Source organism: Schistocerca serialis, chromosome 11 (assembly GCF_023864345.2).
Source record: "Schistocerca serialis cubense isolate TAMUIC-IGC-003099 chromosome 11, iqSchSeri2.2, whole genome shotgun sequence".
NCBI classification, from domain to species: domain Eukaryota; kingdom Metazoa; phylum Arthropoda; class Insecta; order Orthoptera; family Acrididae; genus Schistocerca; species Schistocerca serialis.
The window spans coordinates 157,091,714-157,113,150 of NC_064648.1; the positions used below are offsets into that span (position 1 = coordinate 157,091,714).

General features: G+C 43.3%; 2 protein-coding genes and 1 long non-coding RNA gene across 3 annotated transcripts in view; 2 read left to right on the plus strand and 1 right to left on the minus strand.

Moving 5' to 3' along the window:
• LOC126426830 (F-box/LRR-repeat protein 14-like) overlaps positions 1 to 21,437 on the minus strand; it is a 624,998-nt gene that overhangs the window by 239,186 nt on the left and 364,375 nt on the right. The gene's annotated exons all lie outside the window — the stretch shown is intronic.
• LOC126426833 (uncharacterized) overlaps positions 1 to 21,437 on the plus strand; it is a 158,127-nt gene that overhangs the window by 35,538 nt on the left and 101,152 nt on the right. The gene's annotated exons all lie outside the window — the stretch shown is intronic.
• LOC126426836 (uncharacterized) overlaps positions 12,675 to 21,437 on the plus strand; it is a 409,903-nt gene continuing 401,140 nt past the window's right edge. Inside the window, exon 1 of the long non-coding RNA XR_007576437.1 lies at positions 12,675 to 12,838. This is a non-coding gene — a long non-coding RNA (uncharacterized LOC126426836). The remainder of the gene's footprint in view (positions 12,839 to 21,437) is intronic.

Consider the following 21,437-nt stretch of genomic DNA (forward strand, 5'->3'; position numbering starts at 1 on the left):
ATAGCGTATCTCCAAAGGGCAAGTTCAGAGCTCGTCTACTGCGTGTAGTGTAATTAAATTAATTCTCTCGCCCAAAATATTTTATTTAGCCACGTCAGACTTTTATTATGATTACTTACCTGTGTGCTGAATGCACATTTAAATTGAGAGCATTATCGGCCATCAGCAAAGGAAGCGATGATTTAATCAATTACTTAAAGTGGTGCATTACTAGCCCAGTGGCTAGGTGGGAGAGCCGATTTGATCAGGCGTTCCCTTAGCCGTCCGCACCATGGCTTTATATATAAGAACGCTGCGCGAGGAAGAAAGGCGATCCGCCCCGCAGCTCCTCTCCCCTTTGACTTCATTTCCCATGTTGACCGTACCTTCTCCACCTATGTGATCGCCGCTGACCTCCACATCCACAGCCGTGACGCTGCCACTCTTCGGTGGTGGCATCAGTGCCATGCCACCCTCCATGGTGAACTTGCTCCTCTCCCACAGCACACCCGTCCTGAAAGTAACTCCACCCCCGATGTTATCCTCACTTCCCCCAACCTCCTTGGTCGTATCGCCATTGACGTCCTCGATCCTGTTGGGAGTGACCATCTCGCTGAAATTCTCACCTTCTCCTCTACCCGTACCACTGCTGCAGCCACCCACCCAGCTGCCCCTCCAAAGTCTGTCCATGACTACCACCGTGCCAATTGGGATGCCTACCGCGAATCCATTGCCTTACGGGTCGAAAGCCACCCCTTCACTTTCCACCACCCTGATGACATCACCCATGCCTCTTCCTTCCTTCAGAAGACCATCACTGACACTGTGGAGGCTCACGTCCCTACCAAACTCATCCACCCTCATCGCCCTACGCTTCCTCCACAGGCTGTCCTTCTTCTGCGTGAATCCCGCAGGCTCTACCGCTCCTTCCTCTACACTCGTGCCTGGGATACTCTCACCCGCCACCGGCAATTACAGCGACATATCCGGAACCTCCTTACAGCAAAGAAACGCCGGGATTGGCGTCAGACATGCACACTCCTCAACTCCACCCTCCCTGTTAACTCCTCCAAGTACTGGTCAGCCTTCCACCGCCTTACTGGTAGCCATCCCACCCCGCATTACCCCATCCTCCATGACGATCGACCCTTTCCTGACAACCGCAGTAAGGCTAACCATTTTGCTTCCCACCTATCCGAGGTCTTCTCATTCCTGATGATCTCCATTTTGATTAATCCCTCTTCCCCACCGTCCTTGACCGTACTGACATTGCTAATATACCTGGTTATTTTATCCTCATTCATCTTCACTTATCTTCATTTCTCATAAACTTAAATTGTATCATGTTAACAAAATTGTTTATGTTGCTTTCATTATCTTTTCTTTTACTGTAAATTTAAATTTTATTATGTTAATATACTTGTTTATAATGTCTTCATTCTGCTAAAAACCTGCAGTAACAAAATTGTCAACAAATTATAAAAATGCACTTGCAGGAAAAATAAATTGTACCAAATAAAAATAACCATGTAAAAACCAACGGCTGAAAAGGGACGCCAGCATGCCCTCAAACAGCCCGGCCTCCTCCATCAGAGGAGGGAATGAAAAGTGCAAAAAAAAAAAAAAAAATAAATAAATAAATAAAAATAAAAAATAAAAAAAAGGGAAGAAAGGCCCCAGTTCTCTCCAGACGCTGAATAGCACACCATCTGTGTTGGGAGTCACGTCGCGTCGGTATCATTGCTATAAACAGCCTCGGATGCCGTATTAAGTTACTCGGGATACGCGTAACCATGAAATCGTTTTCGAGTGAAGTGTAAATTCTGGGATGACTTTAATGATATATCTTCAGTTTGCGTATGTCGTATTTTCATGTGCCGTCGCGGGACAGACATTCTACCATTATTTAGCGTGGCGTTTGATGAACATTATCATCAAATTATTGCGAGCATTCATTTAAACATTTAATTTGGACAGTTATAGTTGCATCAGCGCATTAGACTCTGAACTGCTCTCTTAGTCAGATTGTGTGGATTTTTTTTTTTTATCTGTGGCTTTCAGAATATAACCAACATTTTTACAGGATCGTTTTGATTATGAATCCCAGACAATCTCCTAATTCCTCAGAGCTATAAGCTGTAGCTATAAGTATATTTCTCAGATGAAGTGGGCACTAGGAATTCTAATTACAAGCTTCACGTTTTGCTAATCGCTTTCTGGTTGCCAAAATTGTAGTTAGAGAGCCAGTGTTGAAAACAGCAAAACAACAGCATAAATAATAGGAACATTTAAATAACAATAATTCTACCAGCCGCCCCACATATGGTTAGACGGCAGGGAAATGCATCTTTTCTACATAACATTCTAAATATAATTAACAATGAAATTTCAACCAGCCGCCCCACAATTGGTGCATCGGCCGGGAAAAAACTGAGTAAAAGTGAAAGTGATTTTTAAATATTCAGATTTGCGAGTGAAATGTGACACACAACTGAGTAATAGAACAGTGATAGTGTTACATATGCATGTGGACGACGTAATTGGATTAACAACGCATCTGGATTGACGGAGCTGGCACTGAGTCTAGCTACGCTGCCGGCATCGCGAGAAGCCAGTTTTGCCTCACCGCAGTCGTCCGCCGGAGCAACCGGAGTCGCGCCTGCCGTTGCAGGCCACACAGCAGCCGTCGAAGTGCTGTCTGCCGTTCAACACGCCGCATCGCATCGGTAATCCTGGTACGCCACGCCGGCAACGCCATACGTCGAGCAGAAGGAACTAAGTTAAGTGAAAAGCTGTTAAAATTTTTACTAACCTGCACTAAAAGACTGTCGGCGATGGAACCGCCAAAAGAAACTGAGGTTAAACTTAAATCAGAACCTATGTCTGTTGAGGGAACTGTAAATCCACACAACGGTTCAAATGTAAATATGCATGAAAGTTGTAATGTTAAAGTGAAATATGAAGTATTGTCTCCTGGCAGTAGTGTAAAAAGGAGCGATGATTCAATAATAGAGACCCCTGTAGTAAAGCAGAAAGCAGAAATTGTTAATTTATTGGATGATAGTTTCTGATGAATTAAAAATGAAACAGCCATCAGAGGTGGTAGAGTTTAAACAGGAGAAGTTAGATATGACTTATCAATCAGAAGTTTCATTTAGTTTTGATGATTCTGGTGTTGGAGCTAGTTTTTCGTCACCTGAGTGTGAAAAGAAACCAGCTAGTGAGCAACCCAAAGATACTGGGGCTATTGATTTAAATGTTATATCACAAGCAATAGCTACCAGCAATGCTGAATTAAAGTCTGAAATAACTGAGGTCAAAAGCAGTAATGCAAAAATGTCAGCCAGTAAGGCTACAATGACAGCTGAGTTAAAATCTGATATAATTGAGGTAAATAACAGAATTGTGGCCAGCCAAACTAATTTTAATAAACGATTGGAGGAAATGGACAATACCTTCAAGGCTGGTTGCAATAAGTTGAAAGAGGATCTGGACAGTTTAAATTATAAAATTGATTACAACCATGAGGATATTAAGAAAAAGGTTGCTCAACAATTTTCTGAAATGTATAAAACAGTAAAATCTGAAGTTGCTGAGGTTCGCAAAGACTTCCAAATGGAAGATGCAAAGCTGGAGCACAAGTTAACAGAAAAGATCGAGGCAGAATCTGAACTGTGCTCAGATAGGTTTAAAGATGTTAATATAAAAGTAAAAATATGTCAAGCAGTAGTAGATGCAATCAAAACTGATACTACTCATATTGTGCAAAGAGTAGATAATGTTGAAATGAAAGTAGAAAATATTAGTACTAACATTGCTAACATTGAGAGTAAAGTAGCTTCAGTAACTTCTGGTAATGGTAGTATGCAACAAATTGTTGCTGCAAACGCCGCTTTTATCGGATGTCGGCAGTTCTTGAGGTTCGATCGAGATAAAAACATCCACCCGCTAGATTTCTGGAACGATTTTGAAGATGTGATTCCATCAACTTGGTCTGAACGAGAGAAAATCTCATTTATTAGAAGCCATTTAGCAGGTGACGCCATGCGTTGGTCAGCTGATGTTATGTTGAAGTGTAAAACATTAGCGGAATTTAAAACAGCTTTCATTAATGAGTATTGGTCTAGTAATAATCAAAATGAAGTGTTGAGAGAGTTTTGGAGTGGAAAACGCTTCAATGCAGGCAAGGAATCTATTAAAGAGTTTTCCAGGTCGTGGATCTCACGTTTGTCACATTTGGACGTAAAGCTAAAATCTGAAATGGTAATACTAGGTCTTGAAGCCAAACTGCCATGGTATTGGCAAACTAGAATTATATCTGCCCCTAGAGACAATCTGGATCGCTTCATTGAATATTTGGAACGTGTAGAGCGTGTTGCTGCCAATGAGGAGCAAGCACGTAACAACAGAAATGCTAATAACACTAGTAGTAATTTTAAGAACGAGCAGAATGGCAATGTAAACATCAGAACAGTAGGTGTTCGCCATTCTAAGAGAGGTAGGAATTGGAGAAATAATTATCAGAACCAACAATGGCATCCAAACGATAATAATTTTGTTCCGAACAAAATTATGCAGGTAAACAACAGTGCGGAAAATAATGCTGTGCCAATTAACTATAATGTAAATAAAGGAAACAGTAGTAGGCCGAGGCAGGAAAACTAGTTCCCGTCTATGAGGGCACTGGCGTTCACCAGGCGGTTACTTTTCCTATGCCAGTAGTTACGGTAATTGGTAAGACAGATCAGAATACTCAGACTGAACATGTGGATGAAGGATCGGTAGCATCTAAGGATACAGCAGAAATATTAGATCACTCACAGTATTTGATAGATACCGTGTTAGAGACGCTTTCTAAGTGGGAAGAAAAAGAGAAGGTGCAGCAGTGTAATGGTAGGGAAGAGCTACAAAATACTGAATTGTCAGTGAAGAAGCAGAAGAAATTCATGCTTGTATTTACGATGAGGATGATGTGCTCTTATCTAAAGTGCCTGTGCAGGATGTTGATACTGTACTAATAGATTTAGGACAGGAGGTAAGTGAGAATGTAGAGGGTAGTCTGTTGGGGGTCGATGAATGCAGTAGCTGTGACCAGTTGTCACTGGAGAAGGAACCTGACGATATTAATGAAAGTGGTTTAGCTGTAACTAGTGTTATGCCCGGTCTGGAGGCGCAGAATCGCTCAGACTACAGAAATTTGGGTCATGTTCAGCAAACTAAATGTAATGAAGTCATGCAGTGTTTCGATTTGAAATTAATAGACCGACTGGAAAAGGCGGCTGAAAATGTAATTCAGGAAACCCCTACACACTTTGACCTAAATGTAATGAAGACAGATGTCGATCACTTTAGTTGGAGACATATACAAAAGGAACTATTGGATGAGTTTGAGGAACCACCTGTACAACCTAGAATAAGCCACCCTATAATAATAGTGAATATGTTGGTTATCAATGTACGTTGTCTCTTAGACAGTGGAAGTGAGGTGAGTGCGATATCTCAGTCCTTTGATGCATTACCTGGTAAAGACAAGCTTACAGTAATGAGGGTATCAGGACTAAGAATAATTGGTGCTACTGGCAAGGTGTCAAAAACGGTAAAACAAAAAGCTTTGCTACCCTTTGACATTAATGGTAATTTAATTGATCATCCATGCTTAATTGTAAATAATCTCAGTATTGAGGTTTTAATTGGCATAGATTTCTTGTCAAAATATCAGTGTGTTGTTGACTTTGAAAGAAGCCAGTTAAAAATGGTCTTGCCAGTAACCGGAGTAATTACAGTACCTTTTAGTGATAAACATGTAGTAACTAATGATGGAACTTGGGAGCTGCCTATACGATTCTGAAAAATAGGAGCTATTGGGTGTTAACCTTAGTAAAAGAAAGCTAAACACAGAAGAAGAAGAAGCAATTATTTTGGACAAAATAGAAGCTAAATTTCAGGAAATCGATAAAATTTCAGCTAATCAGAAGGAAGAACTAAGACAGGTTTTAAAAAGGCATCATAAGGTATTTTCAAATCGACCTGGCGTGGTCAAGGGTTACTAATGATTGCTGTAGGGAGGAGGTTGTTCTGTAACCTCTACACAGTGTGTCAGCTGTGCGGTCCCAGCTGTGTGAGATCTTCTTTCCTTTTCAGGTCTCACTCATTCTTCATCTTTCCTATCCACCAAAATTTCGGCTCTTCCTCTCAAATACTAAAATTTTCCGTTATGGTTATCAAACCAATAATAAACTAATGAATGCTGAAGGGAGGAGGTTGTTCTGTAACCTCTACACAGTGTGGCAGCTGTGCAGTCCCAGCTGTGTGAGATCTTGTTTTCCATTTCAGATCTCACTCATTATTCATCTTTCCTATCCACCAAAGTTTCGACTCCTTCTTTGCAATACAAAAATTATCCGTCATGGCTATCAAGCCATGAGTTCTGTAACCATTCTATCCACCGATTAGTGAAGAAAATACCTAACTGTGACATAAACAATAGAGAAGTATGACGTAATTAAGATACAAATGTATTTGAGTAACAAGTATGTATAGAACCCTCGTAATATTGTAAGTACAGAGTGTTGTTTTATTGGAAATGGTCCCACAATAATATTTTAAAAAATATGTACAAATTCGTGTTCAAGCAGGATCTGAAGTGGCAATGAAACCTGTTGTATGCTGTAGAGCTAACTAATTAATAGTAAAAGAGAGTGCTTAGTGTTATGAAAAATATGCAGATAAGTTATAAAAATGAACTCACCTTGTGTGGCAAGGAATGGCAGTGTAATAGAATTGAACAGTGTTTGTGGCTGAGACGTGAAGGACACGTCCCTGAAATATTTATAAGGATGGAGCTGGCCGTTATTTGGTGTACTGTGTGACAGGACACACCTACATGGATTGAGGTTATGAGTTGGAGGCATGAATGCGACCATAGGTACCCTTATGTTAGATGAGACAGAGCAGCTAATGGTGTCCTATAGGTTTAAGGAATTTATCATTACGCTCGTCCATAATTAATTAATGCACTTTAGTGGTGAGTCGAGAGAGACTACCTGTGGTTTCAGCATCCGATCGAGTGGAAATGGATTGCCACGTGGGCAAACTGATCAGCTGCAATACACTATGAAATAAATGTGCTATCCTGTGCTTTAAATTTTAATGGAGTGAGTATTACTTAAGTTCATACACTAGCAAAGTAAGTAAGTACATAATGACAGACGTGAAACATTATTTATAGCTCAGCATAAGTACACTTCGATGAAGTAAGTACATAATTGCAGATGTGGAACTGACACAGCAGCAGAGGACCAATAAGTGGATTTAGTAGTCAACTAAACGTAGTGTGTTTTGAACACTCAGAACTGTACTATTACCACAAGTTACTCACATGTACAAAGAAGCTGAGAAGACAATTACTAATCAAATATACTCATACTATCTCTAAGAATAAGGTAATCAAAGATGAGTCAGTTAAGTAAATAAAATACAGATGTGTAAGGAATGTACCGAGCATTGGTTCAGTGTTCCTGCCCAGAAATAATAAATTGAAATTAAATAGAATTTTTGATTGTATGCCTTGAGCATAAATTTTTTTGGTACGTGACTAACGGCGTTTTGAGCCATTTGTTTACCGATTTTATGACAGTTAAGGAACCGCGAGAGTAAAATTGAATAAAATTCTGTTAACTTTGTTCCAGTAACATATTGGAAGATAAAATGTATATATCCCCATTTCATTGTGACCCACCCTTAGATATTAAGTGAACACAGTCTGAGGCACTCTTTTTGTTTGTTCTACAGGACAAATCAGATAATGGCAGCCTGGTAGCTGCATGAAAGCGTGGAGTGACTTGGACACAACTCACAGTGACTCCTCCCCTTCCCCATGTAATTTAGAGTGAACGTGAAGGACGCACACCATAGCAACTTCCCCTCCTCTACCCTTGTAAACGGAAGTGTACAACGCCAGCCAAAGCGGCTACAACCACGTGTGTAAAAATGATTTGTGAAATTTTCTTTCAGGTTTAGAAAGGACTGCTAAGATGTAATCATCTGTTTATGTATCTTGAATAACTGTGTTATTTTCTTTGAATTTGTGTATGTAAAAATGTATTTAATGGATTTAAGATTTTCATAATTTTACATATTTTTATGTGTTCGTTTGTCTATGGCAATATGTATGCCAAAGTGTTCCATTGATTTTGATTAAATTTTGAGAGATAATATTGCTTAAGAGGCAGTGAACATGCTAGTAATTTAAAAAATTAAAGTAGGTAATCAGTTTTCTTTTAATATTTCTATATGTTTACATTTCAAATTTTAAATTTTCATACGGAGTTAAGCTGTACTCTTGCTTCCCTTTTTGTAATTAATTTTTTTTTCGTTTATTAACATTAAAAAAAATTTAAGTAGAGGGTGATGTAGGGAAGCAGCCTACTCACACCTTATAAAATTCTCATCAGTCGTTCCATTGTGTGCCAGCCTAGTCCGCTGTAACTAGCTCTGACGTCATAAATGTTGCGCAATACTTTAAAAATCAAGTAAATAACCTGAAACAGTTCTACCACCTCAGGAGTAATACTAAATCAATATGTGTTGAATATCAGTTCGATAACTTTAACCATTTTCAAAATTTGGATGTTTTTCTGTAAAAACCATTGGCCCAACAGAAAAGAGCTAGAGACTGAAAAATTTATATTTAGATTCCTTTTTCATAATAAGTTAATAGAAACAGTCTTCTGGATCTCACAAATTAAGATTTTAGTTGGAATTCATAATTTTCTGGTTTTTGTATTAAAAATTAAGGAAGCAAGATAAATTAAGTAGGGTAATAAATAAGGCTAGGATGTTTATATTTAAGTAGAATGGAGATCCGCTATAATCATAAAGATGTGAGAAGTTTCAATTGAATAACTATAAAACTATAGCGATAGCGTATCTCCAAAGGGCAAGTTCAGAGCTCGTCTACTGCGTGTAGTGTAATTAAATTAATTCTCTCGCCCAAAATATTTTACTTAGCCACGTCAGACTTTTATTATGATTACTTACCTGTGTGCTGAATGCACATTTAAATTGAGAGCTTCATCGGCCATCAGCAAAGGAAGCAATGATTTATTCAATGACTTAAAGTGGTGCTGCATTACTAGCCCAGCGGTTAGTTGGGAGAGCCAATTTGATCAGGCGTTCCCTTAGCCATCCGCACCGCGCCTTTATATACTGTATAAGAACGCTGCGCGAGGAAGAAAGGCCCCAGTTCTCTCCAGACGCTGAATAGCACGCCATCCGTGTCGGGAGTCGCGTCGCATCGGTATCATTGCTATAAACAGCCTCGGATGCCGTATTAAGTTACTCGGGATACGCATAACCATGAAATCGTTTTCGAGTGAAGTGTAAATTCTGGGATGACTTTAATGATGTATCTTCAGTTTGCGTATGTTGTATTTTTACGTGCCGTCGCGGGACAGACATTCTACCATTATTTAGCATGGCGTTTGATGAACATTATCATCAAATTATTGCGAGCATTCATTTAAACATTTAATTTGGACAGTTATAGTTACATCAGCGCATTAGACTCTGAACTGCTCTGTTAGTCAGGTTGCGTGGATCCTTTTTTTTTCATCTGTGACTTTCAGAATATAACGAAGTTCTTTTTTTCACGACTGTTTTTGATTATGAATCCCAGACAATCTCCTAATTCCTCAGAGCTATAAGCTGTAGCTATAAGTATATTTCTCAGATGAAGTGGGCGCTAGGAATTCTAATTACAGGCTTCACGTTTTGCTAATCACTTTCTGGTTGCCAAAATTGTAGTTAGAGAGCCAGTGTTGAGAACGGCAAAACAACAGCATAAATAATAGGAACATTTAAATAACAATAATTCTACCAGCCGCCCCACATATGGTTAGACGGCAGGGAAATGCATCTTTTCTACATAACATTCTAAATATAATTAACAATTAAATTTCAACCAGCCGCACCACAGCACCTACTCCCACAACCAGGCCCACTTTACCTTCGACCACCTTGACACCCTCATTTGAGCCCCTCTCTCTCCTTCCCGCATCCTTCCACCTCCAACCTCCTGGCACGTCAACAGGATCGTCTCCTCTACCTCAATATTCGTTCCCTCCTTGCAAACAAATACCTCTTCATGCGTATCCTCTCCGAGCACCAGGTTGACTCCTCATTCTTAATGAAACCTTCCCTCAACGCCACCATGTTGTCCGCACCTCTCCCTATCTCCTTCACTGCACTGACCATCCCCTTCACCTAGCCCGAGGTGGGGTTGCTATAGGCCACCTCCAGCATCTCCCTGTCTGGCCACAACCCCTCCTCAATGACCCGACCGAACACCCTCTCCTCAGCCTATTTTTTCCCTCCCTCACCATCACCTGTGCCACTATCTATATCCGCCCTGCAGCTCCTCTCCCCTTCGATTTCATTTCCCATGTTGACCGTACCTTCTCCACCTATGTGATCGCCACTGACCTCCACATCCACAGCTGTGACGCTGCCACCCTTCGGTGGTGGCATCAGTTCCTTCCCACCATCCATGGTGACCTTGTTCCTCTCCCACAGCACACCCATCCTGAAAATAACGCCACCCCCGATGTTATCCTCACTTCCCCCAACCTCCATGGTCGCATCGCCATTGACGTCCTCGACCCCGTTGGGAGTGACCATCTCGCTGAACTTCTCACCTTCTCCTCTACCCGTACCACTGCTGCAGCCACCCACCCAGCTGCCCCTCCTAAGTCTGTCCATGACTACCACTGTGCCTACTGGGATGCCTACAGGGAATCCATTGCCTTACAGGTCGAAAGCCACCCCCTCACATTTCACCACCCTGCTGACAATACCCATATCTCTTCCTTCCTTCAGAAGACCATCACTGACGCTGTGGAGGCTCATATGCCTACCAAACTCATCCACCCTCACCGCCCTACGCTTCCTCCACAGGCCTTCCTTTTTCTGCGTGAATCCCGCAGGCTCTACCGCTCCTTCCTCCGTACTCATGCCCAGGATACTCTCACCCGCCACTGGCAATAACAGCGACACATCCGGAACATCCTTACAGCGAAGAAACGCTGGAACTGGCGCCAGACATACACATGCCTCAACTCCACCCACCCTGTCAACTCCTCCAGGTACTGGTCAGCCTTCCACTGCCTTACTGGTAGCCATCCCACCCCTCATTACCCCATCCTCCATGACGATCGACCCTTTCCTGATAACCTCAGTAAGGCTAACCATTTTGCTTCACACCTATCAGAGGTCTTCTCCATTCCTGACGATCCTCATTTTGATTACTCCCTCTTCCCCACCATCCTTGACCGCACTGACACCTCTGTCCCCCGCTAGCTGCTAGCTTCCTGTACATGGATCGGTTACCCCCCTCAGACATCAACACTACCACCACCACACAAGACATCACACTCATCCTCTGCTCCAAACACAACACCGCCCCTGGTCATGATGGAGTCACCTACCACCACCTCAAGGAATCCCCCCCATCCTTCCTGTCTGTCCTTGCTACCCTGTACGCAAGATTTACCTGAGCAACCATTCAAAGAAGCACTATATGACTTGTTAGTTGCCCACCCATTCTACGAAATAAAGGATTTCATCAATTGTAATATTATCCAACCGATAACTCATTTGCAACAGAAATTATACAGTAATATAAGGATGACTTTGTAGGATTTCACCAATCGTAATATTACACTGTCATAACAAACCTATTGTTCTTTTGCAACATGAATTATATTGTATTATATGTATGACCTTGTCAGTTGTAATATTATACTGTAATAACAAATCTATTGCTCTTTTGAAACAGGAGTTATATTGTGTTATATGTATGACTTTGTAGGATTTCATCAATTGTAATATTATTTGGTAATAACAAACCTATTGCTCCATGCAACATGAATTATTTTGTGTTACATGTATGACTTTGTCTATTGCCTTAATGGCCTAAAAACAATAAAATTATTCCATTCTATTGTATTCCTTCATTACTCTGTTCTTACTGCAACTGACTATTAACAATGCACCATTTTCTGACCCAGTGCCGATGTTCTAACCATTTGGGTTTTACTGTCTGTTTGCCACTGAACTATCAAACATTTTAGCAGATACAGCACAAGCTGTAGATGTTATTTTACTTTTTTCCGACGTAGTTATATGACCAGTAAACTATTATTCAGCATCTGGTTGTGAATAACCACTTCAAGATACGAAACGCAGGCTACAAGTAGCACGGGCTTAACTCTCAAATACCTACCAACTTAATCACATTTACGACTCACCACTCTTCATATTCCACCTATAAGTTCAGTTAATCTACTGATTAACCAAACTTTTCCAAAAATTAGGCTAATGATTCTTACTATTAGGAATGAATTTTGACACGTATCAAAAAATATATATAGAATCAACCATCATATACGTGAAGCGAGTAGGAGATATAAGCACTATAAATATTTCAGATCCACGTTCGTTTATAGCCACTCCATAAACGACCAAAATAGGTGTAGTTGTGATATGAGTCTTACTGCATTTACAGCAACAAAGATTTTAAAAATAGGAAACAAATTACGAACTGCATTTGGTTAACTTGACCGGCGTGACAAAACATTAGTTTCTCGGTGTGGCCAACAGATGGCAGCGTAGCAGCGCGGTCTGAATTGTGTCAGCAGTACGAGAAAGCTTTGTTAAACGTTAACAGCACTAACTGTGGCATAATCATTTGCATACAGAAGTCGTGATGCTCTTCTCTCTTTGCTCTGTCCGTTCATTCATGTGATTTAACAGCGACAATTACATCAAAATAGATTTACAAACCAGCATTTGTAGACTAAAGGTAAGGTGACAATATTTCTGACAGCCGAAACTGACACCAATTTTAATACTTGCTTACATATTAAATATACATACGAGCTTTCACACTCTTGGCAGGTCCCCGGACTCGTACACGTTTAGTGAACTTTCGCGCGCCGGAGTCAACGCCTCGTGCTTCTGTGTGTGCCGTCGTTTTTGTGCTTAAGTCGTTCAGTGTTATTCATTTTGTGCACCTACGTTCACGTTTGACAATTTTCGTCTCTGTATGTGTCCAAGTGTCTGAACAATTTTATCTTGGACTGTACAACAGTGAACGGCACCGTGTATTTTAAAACGTGATTTTCTCCGTTTTTATGTCCACCATCTTTTTGTCTCTCTAATTGTCTTCATTTGTATGTTGTTTGTGTTTCTCTGAGGCCAAAGAACGGCGTAGTATGCTGGTGCAGGCCTGCCTGACGCCAGTAAACGGGTTTCAAAATAACGACAAAGAAAAAAAAAACTTTCACAGTATTACATCGTACTCAATGACATATGATTCAGTATATTCATAATATTACGTGGTACAAAATGACTTATGATACATACAAAAAAATTATAATAATTTTGTGACATATAATTAGCGTGGATTATACATCAGTGGTTCCTAATTATAGTTAATTTGTGTAACACTGATTTCTGTTGCTAGTTTTTTTATGATGTGTGAGATTTATCACTCACAGGATAAACTTTTGATCACTGTTTGTTAATGTAGCTAGCTACACTATAAAATTCTCCTTGCATCTGTAACTTTTTAGAGTTGTGGAGAACGTTTCCTCCGTTTTGAGGTCTTGTTATTCCCTTGGCATTGCTTGTATTAACTTGTTACCAGAGTATTTGGGTCCTTTTTCAAAAATCTTAAGTCTATGTGGAATACACTGCAGTTGTTTTCTGTTCCTTGTGTTGTGTGTATGAACAGTCTCATTAGTCTCCAGTTTTGTGAGAGCATGTAAGGCACTCACAATGGTCTTGCATACATGCAGTGATGGAAACGTTGGAATGTTTAGTTCTTTGAAACAACTTTTACACAATTCTTTTTGCTTCTTTTTGAATATAATTCGAATGGCTTGCTTCTGCAATGTGAATATTCTCTTCATCCCTGTGATAGTTGAGTTCCTCCATACTGTGATTCCATATCACACATATGGTTCAAAAAGTCCATGATAGGCAGTGCACAAGAGGTCTTGGTGAGTATACTGAATCAGTTGTTTCATTATAACTATCACTGATCTTAGCTTACTGGAAACAGTATTTATCTGCTGTTTCCAATGTAGCACACTGTCTATTGTAATGCCCAAAAACTTAACTGAAGCTACTTCTTCCAGTCCTTTTTCATCTAAGAAAACATCCATATGTTCTTCTTTTTGTTTATTTTTGAAGACCATGTACATAGTTTTTTTTTAAGATTAGTAATTAAGTCATTTTCAGAGAGCCATTGTGACGTACTGCTGAATGATATGAATATATTTTGCTCAATTGCCTCCAAATTATTGGTAACATTGAGCACAGTCGTATCATCTGCATAAAGTATTTTGATTTCAGTTTCACATGTTTGTATATTATTCACAAATAAATTGAAGAGAGCAGGTCCCATTACAGAACCTTGAGTTACAACATACATAATGCTTCTAACATCTGATCTTTATAAGTTATTAATGGTTACATATTGCCTCCTGTTTCTTAGATATGATGTTATCCAGTGTGCTGCATGTCTACGAATACCAGCATTCTCTACTTTCTTTACTAGAACTGTATGTTGAACTGTGTCAAATGCCTTGGATAAATGAAGAAAAACTCCAGACACTACCATCTTGTTGTCCAAGGCCTGTGCAATTGATTCTGTTGATGATTCAGTTGCTGTTTCCATTGATTTCCCTTTCTGTTGTACATGCTGTGCTGGAGTTATTACATTATGGGTATCGAAATAAGCAGTTAGTCTGTTTAGCATGAGAATTTCTAATATTTTGGAGAAGCCTGGTACTAGCCTGTAGTTGTTAGGGTCATCTTGCTTTCCCTTTTTGTATACAGGTACAAGTTTAACTAATTTGAGTTTATCTGTAAATAGTACTTCTTGGAAAGAGTGGTTGGTAATATCCCGTAGTGGCATAATTACTTCTGCTGCCTCCTACTTGATTAGGTAGTTTGACACTTCATCATGTCCAACAGACTTTTTCGCTTTTAGCATTTTCATAACATATGTCAGTTCCTTTTCAGACACTGGTTTCTCGAACATTGAGTGCCATGGCTTATCTGTCATGACAGTTTGGTGAGTTCTTTGGCTATTATATCCATGCTTCAGTTTTTCTATTGCATCTGCATTGTAATTTTTGAGGATGTTGGCACTTGTTTTATCTGTGATTACTTTGTTATTTACTGTCATAGTTTCCATTTAATTTGTTTTCTGTGAGTATTTTTTCTTGCCTGTCTCAGAGTTAATGATATTCCAAGCTGCTCTCATTTTATTTGTTGATTTTGAAATAGTCTCATTAATTGATTTTGCTATTTCTTGTATTATCAACTGCCTGTATTTTCTCCCTGTTTCATTTCTCTTAAGGTAGCTCTCTGTTCAATTATTTCTTCGTGATCCACTGCTTTTTTTTGAAAATTTTTTTCTTTTCCTCTTGGTTTTTGTGAATGCTAATTTGAAGTAATGTGTTGTGGTGTCTTTGAAAGCATTGCCCCCCAGGGGGTCCACAACTCTTTTGTGGATACGTGTGTGGCGAGCACGGGCCCCGAGCCATTGCAGCCTTCTTTCTCTTCCGGGCTGCATTTCCCCTCCTTTCCCCTCCATGCTCCTTTCCCCTCGCCCTCTCCTCTCCCTCTATTGGTGTCCTTGCTTATGTTGGCCCCCGCTATCCTCCTGGTTCTGTTGGTTTTACACTCCGGCTTTGTTGCGTAATCATCTCCTCCTTTTGGCATTCCTTGGTCCCCCTCTGGGGTTTGACCTCCATTCCAAAATTTCTCTTCCGTAGTGTGAGCCATTTGGGGAAGAGCACCTTACCTAGTGTCTCCGACGTGCGCCCTCCTAGTACATTCCACCTTTTCTTTTACGTCGTTGTCTGATGCTAGGGTGCATAGCCAGCACGGTAGCCAGCCCGTGTGGTGGGGTCGCTATGTACCCTTTTGGTTGAACCCCCTGAACACATAGGGATCACACTTTTGATACCTGAGCTGTAACCTCCTCATGCATGCCTTGGAGTGGTTGCTCGTCATCCTGGAGCATCGGAACTCCCGGCAATGGCCGCCGTGCCAGACGGCCCTTGCTGTGGCTGGGTGGCGCCCGTGAGGAGAGCCCCTGATCGGAGTGGGTGGTATCAGGGCAGACGCTATGCAGATGAAACGCCTACGGGTCCAAAACTCTGGCCGTTCTTCTGCGGCCGTCTCTCTGTGTGGTACTGATTCCTCAAGTGCTGCTTCTCTTGCCCCTTCGGCCTTCCCTTCCATGGCTACCCCCTGGGAAGGGGGTCAGGCCCGTCGTCTAGGGGCAAAACCTTTCCCCCGTTATCTAGTTTGCACCAGGACTGATGGAGATACTTTCACCAGTGTCAAACCTTTATTCTTTGTGGAACACATTGAAGACAAGTTCGGCGAAGTGGACTCCCTGAGCAAGATGCGGTCGGGTTCGTTGCTGATAAAAACTGCTTCAGCTGCCCAGTCTGCGGCCCTTTGTGCCTGTACCCATCTTGGCACAATTCCTGTGTCCATTACCCCTCACCAGTCTCTAAATATGGTACAAGGTATGATTTTTCACAGGGACCTCATCCTTCAAACTGATGAGGAACTTCGGGACAATCTCGGACGGCGGGGTGTTCACTTTGTTCGGTGTGTTCAGAAGGGTCCTAAAGATAATTGTATTGATACTGGTGCCTTTATCCTGGCCTTTGAAGGGGATACCCTTCCTGAGAAAGTAAAGATTATGGTCTATCGCTGTGATGTGAAGCCGTACATTCCACCTCCTATGCGGTGTTTTAAGTGCTTGCGTTTTGGCCACATGTCTTCTCGCTGTTCCCAGGACCCTCTCTGTGGTGACTGTGGATGTCCACTCCATGAGGGGAGTCCCTGTGTTCCCCCTCCTGTATGTGTCAATTGTCATGGTAGTCATTCTCCACGTTCACCAGATTGCCCAGTATATAAGAAAGAAAAAAAGATACAGGAGTATAAGTCCCTTGATCGTTTAAGCTACACAGAGGCCCGTAAGAAATATGCCCGATTGCACCCTGTGTCCATGACATCTAGGTACGCCTTGGTTACATCTTCATCCTTTCCTCCCCCTTCCTTACCCCCATCCCAGACCCCTCTCCTCCCCCCTTCCCCTGCGGCTCCAACACCTCCTACGGGCGCTGCTCCCCCTCCCCAGCCGGAGAAGTGTCCCACTCCTTCGGCATCTGCTGGTCAAGGGTGCCTCTCCCAGGATGCCCCTTCCCGGCACCTTCCAGGTCAAAGGTCTGCTGCCGCGCGGCGACCGTGAGAGCCGCGGTCTATCGGCCCCCAGGTCGCCCGGTCTCTTTCTGTTCCTGATCTTGCTGCAGCTGTCTCCTTTATGCCACACAGCCCTCCTCGATCTCAGCCTGGAAAGAAGAAGAAACATAAGTCCCGGGACAAAGAGCCTCTGGTGTCACCGGAGGTCTCTTCCCCGACTTCACAACCAGATTCTGACCTGTCGTTCATGGATGTCGCCCCCTCCTTGTCGGTGACGGGTGGGGACCCGGCGGTATGACTGGATTTAGCGTGTTCAGCCCTCATTTAAACCATCGTTCTGTGGTTCTCCAATGGAATTGTAATGGCCACTATCGTCACCTTCCGGAATTGAAATCCCTTCTTTCGTCCTACTCTGCAGCTTGTGTGGTTCTCCAGGAATCTCATTTTACTGATGCTCACTCACCGACCCTCCGTGGGTTCCGTGTTTTCTGTCGAAATCGGGTCGGACCCTTGCGGGTTTCTGGTGGCGTTTGTACGTTGGTCCGTACAGACATTGCTAGCACGTGGATTCCTCTCCAAAATACATTGGAAGCGGTTGCTGTTAGGGTCCACTTAGACTCTGCAGTCACAGTTTGCAATCTTTATCTCCCTCCTGACAGGACTCTTACACCTGCTGCCTTAACCACCCTTCTTCAGCAACTTCCTCCTCCCTTCCTCCTCCTTGGGGATTTTAATGCTCATCATCCTTTGTGGGGCAGTGCCTTTCCATCTAGACGAGGCCTTCTTATAGACCAATTTATTTCAGACCACGACCTGTGCCTTCTTAATGATGGCTCCCCTGCTCATTTCAGTGCCGGTCATGGTACCTTTTCTGCCATTGATCTTTCTCTTTCTTCTCCCTCTCTCCTCCCTTCATTACACTGGTCGCCACACGATGACCTTTGTGATAGTGACCATTTCCCGTTGATTATCACGCTCCCTTCCCGCTCCCCGATGGACAGGTTACCTCGTTGGTCTTTCCACCGCGCCGATTGGCCTCTATACACTGCACAGGTCGAGTTTTCTCCCTCTTTGTCGGGTTGTATTGATGACGTCCTACGTGACATGTCTGATGCGATTGTTCGCGCTGCTAACCTTGCTGTCCTGCGCTCATCTGGACCATTTCGTTGCCGGCAAGTCCCGTGGTGGAGTAGGGCCATTGCCATTGCCATCCGTGATCGCCGTCGAGCTTTGCAGCACTTTAAGAGGCACCCATCCATAGCTAGCCTTAGTACCTTTAAGCGCCTTCGCACTAAAGCCCGTTATTTAATCAAACAGAGCAAGCGGATATGTTGGGAACGATTCGTTTCTTCCCTTGGTTCCACTGTCCCTCTGTCACGGGTATGGGCTACACTTCGCTCTCTCCAAGGTTGCCATCGGCAGTCCACCCTCCCAGGCCTTCACCTCCCAGATGGCATTTGTACGGACCCATTAGTTCTCGCAGAACATCTTGCGACCCATTTTGCAGTGGCATCAGCGTCAGCCTCCTATCCAGCTGCTTTCCTTCATCAAAAACAGCAGGCCGAAGCTCTCACCTTATGTTTCACCACTTGTGAGTCAGAATCTTACAACGAACCTTTTACTGAATGGGAATTTATTTCTGCTCTATCTTCTTCTCATGATACGACCCCTGGCCCAGATTCCATTCATAACCAACTGCTTCAACATCTCAGTGCTCCACAACGGCAACATCTTCTTCGGGTGTTTAACCGTATCTGGCTCCAGGGTGACTTCCCTTCTCAGTGGAGGGATAGCATTGTGGTTCCTGTCCTTAAGCCTGGTAAGAACCCCCTATCTGTTGACAGCTATCGGCCAATTAGTTTGACCAATGTTGTTTGTAAGTTACTTGAACGGCTGGTAGCCCGTCGGCTCACTTGGGTCCTCGAATCTCGGGATCTATTGTCCCCTTACCAGTGTGGCTTTCGAGAGGGACGATCTCCAATCGATCATTTACTTCGCTTGGAATCCGCAGTTCGGCAGGCTTTTTCCCATTGCCGCCATTTGGTTGCAGTGTTTTTTGACCTTCGCAAGGCCTATGACACGGCCTGGCGCCATCACATCTTACTAACCCTTCATCAGTGGGTCTTTGGGGCCCACTCCCGATTTTTATCCGCCAGTTCCTGATCCATCGGTCATTCAGAGTTCGAGTTGGTACTGCTTTTAGTTCTCCACGGACCCAGGACACGGGCATCCCACAGGGTTCTGTCTTGAGTGTCCTTCTTTTCCTCATTGCTATCGATGGACTTGTGGCCTCTGTCGGTCCCTTGGTCGCCCCTGCCCTGTATGTGGATGATTTCTGCATTTGGGTTAGTTCCTCCTCGATGCTATCTGCAGAACGGCAGCTCCAGGTGGCTATACGGCGTGCCTCTGCATGGACCCTCTCACATGGGTTTCAATTCTCTCCTTTAAAATCGCGGGTGGTCCACTTCTGTCGCCGTACTACGGTCCACCCTGATCCAGAGCTCTATCTCGCTGCACAACGATTGCCTGTGGTTCCACAGTTTCGTTTCCTGGGTCTTCTTTTCGACAACAAGCTCACTTGGCTGCCCCATATCAGGCTTCTGAAGGTCGGATGTTTCTGTAAACTCAATGTCCTTCGCTTCCTTGCCCACTCCTCTTGGGGTGCAGACCATTCCCTCCTCCTCCGTCTTTATCGTGCTCTAGTTCTGTCTCGTTTGGACTATGGTTGTCAAGTTTATGGTTCAGCTGCTCCTTGTACACTGCACGTGCTGGATCCAGCCCACCATCGTGGTATCCGTTTGGCCACCGGTGCCTTCCCTACTAGCCCTGTTGATAGTCTCCTGGTTGAAGCTGGGATCCCCCCCCCTTTCTGTTCGGTGGTCCCAGCTTCTGGTGTCTTATGCCCTCACTATCCGTTCTTCTCCCACTCATCCTTCCTATTCTATCCTGTTCCCAGACCATGGACGTCGCCCACCCGACTCCCGCCCTTTGGCGGGTTTACCGGTTGGGCTGCGCCTTGCGTCTCTTTACCGTGATTTTCAGCTTCCTTCTTTGTCCTGTCTTCCTCGCTCCCTCACCTCCACCCCTCCTTGGTTAGTTCCTTGGCCTCGAATTCGGACGGATCTCCGCCGCAGTCCGAAAGATTCCATCCCCCCGGTGGTGTTCCGTACCTTTTTCCACCAAATTTTATGGGAGTTTCGGGATGCTGTTGTTTTTTACACTGATGGCTCTAAATCTGCTCATCATGTTGGGTATGCCTTCACGTCCTCTGTTGGAACGGAAAATCATCTGTTGCCACCTACATGTGGGGTGTTTACTGTGGAATTGATGGCAATTTCCCGGGCCCTTACCTTTATTAAACAATCCCAACACAACCGCGTTTTGTTATGTACGGACTCGATGAGTGGCCTTCTTGCTATTGACCGGTGTTTTTTGCGCCATCCCTTGGTCTCTGCCATCCATGACCATCTCGCTGATCTTCACCGTGCCGCTTGTTCCATTGAATTCCTATGGGTCCCGGGCCATGTGGGTATCCCGGGTAATGAGCTTGCTGATCCTTTGGCTGGGGGAGCAGTTTCTTAACCCCCATTTTCTGTAACCCCTCCTGCAGCAGATTTACGGCTTCACATCAAATCCCACTTCGCACAGTCATGGGCCAATTCTTGGGAGGCTACTCCACTGTCTAATAAACTTCGTGCAATTAAGGTAACACCAGGCCCATGGCGTTCTTCCTTTCGCCTCTCCCGCAAGGACTCGACCACACTGTGTCGTCTCCGCATTGGCCATACCAGGCTGACCCATGGTTTTCTTTTGCGTGATGAGCCACCCCCGCTATGTGGTTGTGGAGCCTTCCAGTCAGTGGCCCACATTTTGGTTGAATGCCCCCTTCTTTTGGCTCTGCGTGCTAAGTACAGACTCCCCCACACTTTACCTTTGATGTTGGCTGACGATTCCCAGATGGTCTCTCTGGTTCTCGGTTTCCTCCGGGAGAGTGGTTTTTATTCTCAGTTTTAAAGTTTTTAATCTCTCTCTGGTGTTGGGGCAGGGCGGTGAGTGTTTGGGTGTCTCCCACTGTAGGCAGTGTTCAGAGATTCCCGATTCGCCTCCCTGACTGGAATCCTCTTTTTTCCCCTTTTACTCTGTTTTTACCCCTTCTTTTTAAGGCT